This window comes from Bactrocera neohumeralis, chromosome 2 (assembly GCF_024586455.1).
Source record: "Bactrocera neohumeralis isolate Rockhampton chromosome 2, APGP_CSIRO_Bneo_wtdbg2-racon-allhic-juicebox.fasta_v2, whole genome shotgun sequence".
NCBI classification, from domain to species: domain Eukaryota; kingdom Metazoa; phylum Arthropoda; class Insecta; order Diptera; family Tephritidae; genus Bactrocera; species Bactrocera neohumeralis.
The window spans coordinates 70,726,464-70,736,937 of NC_065919.1; the positions used below are offsets into that span (position 1 = coordinate 70,726,464).

General features: G+C 35.7%; 1 pseudogene; it reads right to left on the reverse strand.

Moving 5' to 3' along the window:
• Positions 1–6,236: 6,236 nt before the first annotated feature.
• On the reverse strand, positions 6,237–10,187 carry LOC126763377 (kelch-like protein 5; annotated as a pseudogene).
• Between the last annotated feature and the right edge of the window lie 287 nt (positions 10,188–10,474).

The following is a 10,474-nucleotide window of genomic DNA, read 5'->3' on the forward strand; positions in this document are numbered from 1 at the left end:
AACCACACGCACACCCAAAATAATTCTTGTATATGTAGAACGCAAAGTATATAAATTTGAAATTTTTCGAACATGCAATCAAAAACCTTCTGCACTAATATTCGCCATTTAGTTGCTCAGTTGTTTATTGCAAAATCAAATTCGTCCAAGCACATGCAAAAACTCTTCTAAATTGTTCTGCCATATCTTGTTAATTTTTCTTTTGTTTCACCAGTTATAAAAAGCACCAGCATCAAGACGAAATAATACCGGCGGCAGCGAAATGAAAAAAATTGGTTTATCGCAAATGTATTGATCTCAATATAAGACTTATTAAAAATAAAAACCACAAAACGATGTGTATCTGTATATGCTTACATAAAAGTAATTTATTCCTTCTGTTAGCAAAAGGTATGCCGCTGCTATGAGACTGTAAAAGGTCAACTATTTTTGCAATAACCGGTGTGAAAAGTTTTTATCCGTAAAACGATGGTATACATAAGCCTGAAAAAATGCGTTGAAGTGCAAAAATTCTTTCAAAAGTATGAAAGACGTTTTTTTGGGTTTTTCTAAAGTAGGCGAAAAGTATTAAATCGACTTTGCGGAATATAAAATAAATTGACTGTCTGCCAAAATTGCCTTCACGTGCACATTTACTCTCCCAGATATGTACTTGTATAAGTATTTACTCATAAAAAACATATCGAAATGCAAATCACAGCAGAGCCATATTTCTCGCCATACTACACTTTCACAACTACCCTTGGGTGATAGGCTTGTTTGTTTTAGGCAAATAAGATTTTGGGTATCTAAGCACACAATCGCAGTATTGCAAATATACAAATTTGTTTGTTGATTTTTTAGAAGGTTGCAAGGATAACTTATTCTCTCAATCACAAATAAATTCGTTCTAAAACACAAAATCAAAAGGATTTTGTAAGACAAGAAGTCGTTCTGATAAATATACCGGCACAGAAACAGGTAGAGAGACAAATTATGCAATATTTTCCTAGGATCCTTGGATGCACTGAACTCTGAGCCTTTGCAAATTGTACAAATTAAAGGTCTTTCTGACATACGAGTATGCCTTTTATGATTTTCTAATATTTGTGCGCTTTTAAAAAGGCTGAAATTTGGTGTTCGGTTTTGAACAACTCGCAGCATTCCTTAGGTTAGGTTAGAGAGATCGCTCGTGGAGCCTTTGTGCATTTGTGAAGTCATAGAATAGAGGAACTCCTGTGTTCGAACTTATAAATTAGCAAAACGCTTAGTAGCCAATGCAAATTTGTACGAGTTCGGAGGGATGTCTGTAGGTATGACCTCCAAAGTGTTTAAGGCTTGACCTCTCAAACGCGGTACAGTCAAGTAGGAAGTGTTGAGGTCTTTTCACCGCATGGACGCCAATAAGACAAAGGCCTGTTAAATGCTCCAAAACCAGGGAGAGGCTAGCTTTACTTAGGGCAAACAGATCACTGGATTCCTTGCGATCCTCGCTTGAAAGGAAAGGAAGTCTGAAGCGGGAGTTGATAAGGAGCTCCTGACAGTAAATCCTCCACCAACCTTCTCACCAAGCTTTGACCCATCCGTAAAGAAGCTCACTGTTCGTCTCCTCCAACGGCTTCTTCCCACCCACAAATCCTTCACCGATATATTGACAGAGAAGAATGCGCCAGAGTTCGGTTTGGTGACTTCATGATGCAAGTAATCCGGTATGAAGTCAAAGTGTGTGAGGATATCGGAGTGTTCAAATACGTATTCTTTTAAGAACCCAGATTTTCTGAGTCTGATAGCAGCTTTTAAAGCCATACACTTTCCTGCGATGCCTACGGGCCCTATGCAGAATCCCTTACATATTTGAGATTGCGCTTTGACTATAAGTTATATTATATACAGGGTTTGTCCGGAAAGTAATAGGATTGATTTTCTTCCGTGGTGGTGGTGTTGTGTGTCACTGGCACCAGGCCTTTTCGGAGGGCTAGGAAGAGGTCGCTGATGAAGACCGTCCTGGGAACCCTGCGACTTCGACAAACACAATGTGACTCGTGTGCGCAAAGTTTTCAACTCCGACCGTCGACTAAGTGTTCGTTTAATTGCCCGGATGTTAAATTTGTCAACAAGGCTCAATCGAGTCCGACAAGACATCACAGCCGGTTGGAAGTTGCATTATGACAACGCCCCGGCTCACACCGCCTTTCTTGTGAAAAGCTACCTAACCAAGGCTAGCATCCCAATGCTACCGCAGCCGCCCTGTAGCCCAGATATTGTCCCTCTGGACTTTTTTGCTTCTTTTCCTGAAAAGGCCGAAGAACGGGGATCCAAGCAGCATGCACCTCGGCTCTCAAAGCTATTCCGAAGAATGTATTCCTTGACGCCTTCAATGCTTAGAAATCGCGCTGGCAGCGACGTAGAAGGAGCCTCTTTTGAAAGTTTTTAAGGAATTATAACCACCGGTTCAATAAATTTTTTTAAATCGACTTAGTCCCATTACTTTCGGGACAAACTTTGTATTGAGCCATTAAATGAGTTATTTTCTTTTGATTGCATATTTCCATATTTTAGTGACAGCATTTAATAGTTAAATGGCAGTTAACTCTTCATTTCTTTTTTAAACTGAGGCTGGAAGGCAATGGTTGTTATTGTAAGCAAAAAGCACTAAAATTAAAGCCGTTATTTAGATTTCAAAGAATTTTTATATAATGAATGCTTTAAAGACAGGAAAGAAAAAAATGTCTGCCGAATGCCGAAGAAACCGGTTTATATGCTTGGTTAAGTTAATCCCATCATTATACTCGCCTTAAGAAAAGATAAGCTTCAAGCATATTGTACAAAAAAATTCCACAGATTTTATAAGTACAATTTCCGTCTGTGAGATCAACTTTTGTGTGGTTATGGAATTCTTCCATTCTAGAGGTTACTGTAGTTATTAGCAGTAGGTACAATATACAATATTTGATTGCTGGGTCTGTAGTGATAGTGCAGTAGTGCGTAATGTAAGTCTCAAGCTCAGTAGTATCATGTTAGTTTTTGCGTTACCCTACCCTGAATATTTTGATGCAAAAAGTACCCATACATTAATTATGCTTGAATGTAAACGATTTTCAACAGCTCTGTATTGACCAGAACTTTAAAGAGATTTTGTATAATTCTTGTTGAAAATTGCACTCAATCTCTATCATGCAAAGTCAGACGAAATAAAGCGATGAGAAAGCGGAACACATACAAAAGTATTCAGTTATTACATGGATATAACTATTTGTTGTATTTTATAAAAACTTTACGCACATTATTGCAATGGGTTTTATTACTGTTTCTACAAGCTAAATCAAGTCAGGCGCGACTCAGGCCAACAGAGGTAAGCACAAAGGCAAAGAGCAATTGGGTGAGCATAGAAGTAATTTACTCAAAGGGATATACGCATTCGCCACATAAATTTGCATACTTTTTTTAAAATAAGTACTCACATAAATATATATAGTATGAATGCTTGAATGTTTGCGCTTCTATAAAAGTCAGCCACATCTATGCAGACACCACACGAATAAACTAAACCATATAAAGTGAGGTCTAAACGTTCATGCTATTACAAACCGCGCTTACTTTAAAGTTGTTTAAGCAGCCATAGAAAGTAGCGATGCAGTTGCAGTTACCTGCTAGTTAAACACTCATCACTTTGCATAGCAAACAAAGAGAAAATGACGAGCAGACCAAAGCACAAAGTGGCATCGAGCAATTGCGGAGTGAATTTCTCATTATAAAATGTTTGTAATTCTATGTAAATGCCACTGCAATGAGATTAATGAATGAGATTGCGAGTGTGGCTGAGCAATTGAATTAATGTTGGAGTTGAGCTGCGCAAAGTTAAAGTATTTTTATTCGAAATTTAAAACTTCTACGAAAAATTCGTTTGAATAATTTCAAATACAAATTTTTTTCAAAAAAATTTGAGTACCTCAATCTGAATTTGATCCACTTATGGAGTAGTTGTAGTGCAATTATAACTTAGTTATGATTTTAATAGTGCGAAATAACAAGCGCGGAGAGATAAAAGTCTGGTTAAAATAATCTTTGACTTTTCTAATTGGCCTAATTTCGTAAAATGAGCATATGTGGATATTATTATATTGTTTTTATTACGTTGTTTATTGCTCGAGGGCATGCACCCAATTTCGTAAAGTAGAAAAACATAAGCAGCAAATCAGGTAAATAAAATCACTTTTAAATTATATTTTCACATCTAGATATGTATATTATTTAAAGTTTGTTCAGATTTTCATTTTTATTTGCTCAATCGCAGAAATAAACTCAACTGAACAAAAATTTGTAAGTTTACTCAGAGTTTATAACGTAACTTACGTTCAAATTTGCCTCCTGTCGTCAAGGTGAATGTAAATTTTCATTTAATCGGTGACAGCGAGTGTTTCACAAAACAAAATAAATTTAACAAGTAAGGCAGAGCTAAGTTCGGGTGCAACCGAACCTTTTTTACTCTTGCAACTTACAAGAGTCAAGGCCAGGTAAATATTTCAAAGTCAGCAGAATGTTCGAAAATCCAGATATTGGCTATATAGGGGATAGGCCAAGTTTTCGCACAAACTTTTCTATTTTAAGCACAAAGATAGACTGTTATAAGTAATATGTACATTAAGCTTTTTAGAGGGCGGGGCCGCGCTCACTTTTTCAAAACATTTTTTCCAAATATGATGGAGCCTGATCGGTTAGTTGTGTGGCAACTACTACATACTATAGTAGTCTGATCTAAACAATTTCTTCAGAGATTTCCTTGGATAATAATCTTAGGTAAGCAGATTCAAAATTACAGAGCAATATCTCAAAAACTGAAAGACCAGCTCCCATACATACAGAAGGATAGATGAAAAGACAGATGGACATGTCTAAAACGCTCGTCACTCTGATCACTTATATATCGTCACCTGAAATGCAAAATAACGTAACAACATTTTCAGAAATTTACAGTGGCATGAATTAAACACGACATAAAATGGAACATGAGTGAAAAAAATTTTTAATATTGGTTAAAACTGGTTTATATATGAGCGCGGAACCATAAAATGTTGGACATATGTAGTATTATGTGTGTAATTTGAAGTAGTAAATCACAATCAATAAGACACTCAATTTCGAATTTTTTGATGATACGTTATTTTGCATTTCAGGTGACGATATGTACTTTATAGGATCTTGAATGATTCCTTTTGTCTGTTACAAACAGCGTGGCAAACTTTATATACCCTGTTCAGGATATACAAATGTCGAGTACTTACGATCTCAAGTGTCACAAATCATTTAAGATTTCCATTAAGCAAATCAATAGCCCAATTTAATTTTTATTCGCTTCATTCTAAACCTCAATAACTGTGGATGCGGAAGGCACCAAGGACCACAATGTCGTATACGCAACAACTTGAACAAAGCGTATTATAGTGTTGGTAGCGAATGAGAAAGAGATAAAAGTTTACTCTGTCTGTGTTTAGACTAACAATTTGTATTGCTCATTGTCGGCATTCCTTTCACATGGGCAACTTGAATCGAACAACTTTCTGTTAATGCCTTTTAATATCTTCTCAAACACTTGTACGCTTCAATTACGCCGTACACAATATTTCTCATCAGCTAATTTTTTAATTTTTCAACAATTTCGAAAATAGTTTGTGGTATTATTGATATTTCTTTGCATTTTGTAATACATACAAATATTATGTAACAAAATTGAATTATTGAAACGAAGACGCGTCAATCAATTACGAAGCACTGTATATGTAAGTATGTGTTTTGTCCTGGTTCTGCAGACATCGAGATGTAAGAGAATATTAACTAAAATCTGTGTAGCATACAAAATATATGAGGCGTTTTCCAAAACGAGAAAATCAGATATTTTGGTATTTCTTATAAGAGTTTTTATTACAAAAAATATTTAATTGCTTATTCATTTCGACGTCAACAAGTCTGCAGGCATAACAAAACAGAAATGAATAAAAATTCCGTGTAATGCGCACTTTTGTCATTTTCCTTGTCATAGACTGATACATATGTCTTGCCACCATATTTTATATTCTAGCGATACGCATTTATAACCATAGCCATCACGAAAAGAACAAATCTGTGAAATGTTTCCAAGAATCTTCAGTTTGACACCAAGAGATTGACAAAAATCAACTTAATATACCTTAGACCATGTGTCCTCCTGAGGATCGTATCGTTCAAAATTTACCGTGACCTTTATGTGCAGCTGCCTGAAATATAAAAAGTAGCAATAAACGTTGTACTTAATTTCAATAGAACTAAGAGGGCGACTAAATAAATTAGTGACTATTTTCAGTTAGACAATTTTGGTAATCTTTATTGAAGCAGAGCTACTTTTTCAGGTTCTTAAAACTCCAAGAAAGGCTTGCAACGATGAAATCAAAGGCCACCCGTTATTGTAACGGCAGTATCTCATTCACAAATAAATTGGAAAACTTTGACAGGATACGAATTCCGGTTACATAGATCCGTCTATAGTAAAAGAAATCCAAGGAGTCGAATATATAATATTTAAACCCTTAAGTAAAGTCGTCGTATACCGTTCTTAGATTCTCATCAATCTACCAAATCATGACTTGATGAACGTTCGATTATTATTAATAAATATATTTTAATCTAACTTACAACATGATTAGTGTAATATTGTGTCATATCGGCGGAAGAAGTCCAGGTATTCGAATCCGGGTTGTAGCATTCGACGGACTTTAATTTCCCATCGTCATTACCACCGCCCATTATGTATATTTTACCATTCAAAGTTACGGCACCTGCGTCATATCTTCCAACAATCAAGCTGTTTACGAACTGTCAACCATCGGAAGTTGTATATCTGAAAATAATCAAAAGCTTTGAAAAAATATTGCATATCTCTAAACTGAAGCGTCAATATTGACATTTTGTGACCTTGCATAGTCTATTAATTAAATCTTAGAATTATTCTAAAGAAGTCGTTGACAATGTCAAAGAGTTGGAGTTTTCTAAAGTCAGGTCAATCATACCATAGCATTTCACTGAATTCCCTTTTTCTTAAATGTAGAGGCACCATTTTTTGTCCAACATCCATACTACAATAATACCTATAGTCTAAAGTGCTTTCACCATTAAGCTTAGAACTAACCTTTAATTGTTAAACAAAATCATCTTTAGGTTATTCGTTACAGACTTAAACGTATTTATCTTTCCACCGACGACAGAACCTTTTTACCATCAGAACTACCATCTTGATTTGCCATCTAACTCGACAACACAGTGTCTGAATCTTGTTTGGTTCATGGTGGGCAAATTTTGCCATGCCACATTTTTGAAAGTAAGCTATGGGAGATCGGATGGAAGGCTTTATCGCATCCACCATATAGCCCGGACATAGCGCCAAGTGATTACCACCTGTTCCTGTTCATGGCGAACGCCCTTGTTGGCGTAAAGTTGAACTCAAAAGAGGCTTGTGAAAAGTGACTGTCCGAGTTCTTCGAAAATGAGGAGAAAGAATTCTAGGAGGGGGGTATAATGAAATTGCCGTCTAGATGGAAATAGATCATCAAACGAATCGGCGCATATTTGAACTAAATCTGATCACTGTAACATTTTTTATAAAGCATTGAATAAAGAGCAAAAAAGCGGAAGGGAAATATTTGACAACCTATATATTATCATTCTTTAAAATGGTTCCATAACATTGGTAATCGATTTCTAAACTCGCGTATTTTTGTCACTAATCCTCAGCTTTGTTATATTGCAGCAGCTTGGGATTCATCTATTCCAAAAATATTGTCATACATTAATTTAAGATTATTATATTTGAATATAAGCCACAGTGTGCGCTTACCTCTGTTTCCTCTGAGCACACCGCCAGCAATGTTTTCTCATCAGAATTTGCAGCACTGATCCCACGTGGTCCTGTGAAACGCATATTTATTTTTGTCCGTGCAGCAGGCTCTTTGATCTACCATAACGCCTTGAAGGCCAGAAGCTCACAACCGGGTAGTGGCTGTATGTGCGTCAAGAGAAAGTCCACATCGAATTGGGTAAGCCGGAGATAGGCTACTAAAAGTGGCAGTTGCACTTGACGCGCAGGAACGTTGTCATTGAACCAGCGTTTTATGGCATCGAAGGCATCTTCCTCACGAGTTACATATATTCAAATTGTCAGATTCCGGAATACGTTGCATTTTTTCAACATCGAAATTTGGAAACTCATCGCTTTGGCTGACTAGTATTATCAGAAATAAAACGCTATTGTGAGACAATACGTGTATATTTATACTCACCTCCATGAAATTCTCTGTTTCGTATTCAATAATTTTCTGCTTAAGAAGTTCATATTGTGTTTCACGCTCCAGCGTATAAGCACCCTGTAAAGTGTATTCTTTGATATTTGTCATGAGGTAGTCCACACAACTGGTTATGGCATCGTCCAATTGCAAGACGATTGCTGCCTTCAGCACGGCACCGATATTGTTAACGGAATGACGGTCTGTCCGGCGTAACAAAAGGTTATTAGACGCAGAAATATCGCTATCTACATCACTTATCTCTAAGACAGGATTATTGTCTTGACAATGTCGGTGCCATGCTAAAGGCGGCAATCGTTTTGCAATTGGAAGATGCCATAACCAGTTGTGTGGACTACCTCATGACACATATCAAAGAATACACTTTACAGGGTGCTTATACGCTGGAGCGTGAAACGCAATGTGAACTTCTGAAGCAAAAAATCATTGAATACGAAACACAAAATTTCATGGAGGTGAGTCTTAATATACAATTTTGCTTCTGATAATACTACCTCATGGCACATATCGATGAATACACTTTACAGGGTGTTTATGCGCCCATTCAAGTGTTCAAGACATCGTCCATTCGCAAACAATTGCCGCCTTCAGCATGGCACTGACATTGTTAACGGTAATCAGCGCCTGACCATAGTAACACAGGATTATTAGACGCTAAAAAATATCGCATCGATAACATTTATCTCGATGACGGGATTATTGCCTCGATTGCCATTGGAAAGGTTCTCGAAGTAGATACCCGCCGCCGCGAGTATCAAACTATGCCCGGGTACACTGTGCAATTCAAAAATTAAAAACGTTAATCTAAATCATTTTATGTAAGCTGAGAACAAATTAATAGTTACAGAGCCGTTGGGCTTGAAACTTTAAATGTCACATCGATTAGACTTTTCGTCGGGAAAACAAAATATTTTCGCCATTAATTTCTGCATGAAGCGGTTCTGCTCACTGGAATAACTCTGTAGAGCAGGTCTTTGCGTACAATTCGTGGCCATTATCAATTACTGAACATTCCTTTTGTAATAAAAAAAATTACAATATTAAATAAAATACTTCAAATAAGTAAGTTCAAGTCCATCTTTGCTTTCAAGTTAACGCTTTACTCAATTTCTGCACTCTGGCAGCATTTCATACAAGTATATGACTAAAATCTATTATCTCAATTTTCCTATCAGCAAATTGGAGTTACGTAAAAGTTGACAGTAGAAGTTCTCTTGTTAATTAGTGTAAAAAAAGAAAGAGGAAAAAAACGTTTTGATTTGTTTAGGTGGTTAAACTGACATTACTCCGTCGTCGGAGTCTGTCCTTCTCACTTACTGTTTTTAAACGATTTTGATTTGTAGTGTTTGACATCCAATTATTATATTTTCGTTGTTTTCCACATTCGTCACACTGGGCATTAGATACATTCTTTATTTATTTTTTAATAAATTCACCATTCACTATGTGCCGTGTTTCCTGTACCCTTCCCGTAGTGTTAAATCATCAGCATATATCTTGTACATATGGAAATATTTGTACACTCGTGGCCATGCAAAGCTTACCGCTATACTTTCTTAAAATTGGTTTAGGTCTTTTTGGTTCGTTCGGGATTTTCTTCAAATTTCTTTGTTATGTTTTTAGAAAGCAGAAGTAATATTATCTAATTCTAATTATAGTTTTTAATTTATTACGTTTAATGAATAAAACATAAACTAGCTTTTCTGTGCTTATACAAAAGCGGCCGATTTAATTGTTTTTAAACGACGACTAAACTTCGTGTTTCAATTTAAAAAAAAAATTACAATAATAAAATATTAATTGCAATTATAGTGTAGTTATTTCATAAGTTAAAAAAATATAATATTTTCATCGCATTCTCTTACATGTTGAGCTCATTTTGTAAAGCTCACTAACTTTTAAATGATTTTCTCTATAGATAAATGTGTTTTGATTTTAATTTTCAATAGTTTTGATAAATAACATGTCATTAACTAATTTTTAAATATATAATGTCTATACCGCTATAAAGTGTTGTCAAATATGCACAACACTCCGAAATTTTTAGTGGCTACATGTGTATGTGCATACACATGTAATATTTCACATGGAACAATGAGTAATATCATATGTAATTTATGTTGTTTCTCATTTGTTTTCATACCCTTATAATTCCAAAAGTAGAT